Source organism: Leptonychotes weddellii, chromosome X (genome assembly GCF_054177405.1).
Source record: "Leptonychotes weddellii isolate Sample4059 chromosome X, ASM5417740v2, whole genome shotgun sequence".
NCBI classification, from domain to species: Eukaryota; Metazoa; Chordata; class Mammalia; order Carnivora; family Phocidae; genus Leptonychotes; species Leptonychotes weddellii.
Window position 1 is genome coordinate 1,464,637 of NC_138385.1, and position 572 is coordinate 1,465,208.

Here is a 572-nt window from a genome sequence, read left to right on the forward strand (position 1 = left end):
CTCTTGGCCTCTCTGTGTTCATTTTCATCGGGCTGGGGGAAGAGATGTGGGTTTTGGTGGGGGTGGCAGGGCGGGGATGGGCAAGGCATGGGCCAATTGAAAGCTGTGCCTCTATGCTTTCTGTCACTGAGGAACTGCCAGGTCTTCTGAAGTCCCTCTTCTACTCTGAGAGGAGGCGTGACAGTCACTGGAATTGTTTCAGAAGTGTGAGGTCACAGGGGTGATGCCCAGAGGCAGGCCCTGCCACCAGTGCTAAGCCAGGCCTCTGCCATGTGGATGAGGCCAACACTGGTCCAGCGGAACCCTTGAGAAGCGGGTTCTACCCTCCTCTACCCTCCAGCTCAGGAAGAGTCCTAGAAGGGGCACGGAGTTGGGAACTTATGAAAGGCAAACTACCCTCTTTGTTTGGGGGCTCCCACAGTGCCCAGCACGGAGACTGCCGAGTAAATGTCTTTTGGCCAGATGGATGAACATCCGGGTGGCCACAGAGGACCCTTCCATGTTGGGAACTCCCAGAGGGGCAGCCACATGCTCGAGATTCCATTCAGTGCAGCAAACCACGGGGCTTCTGC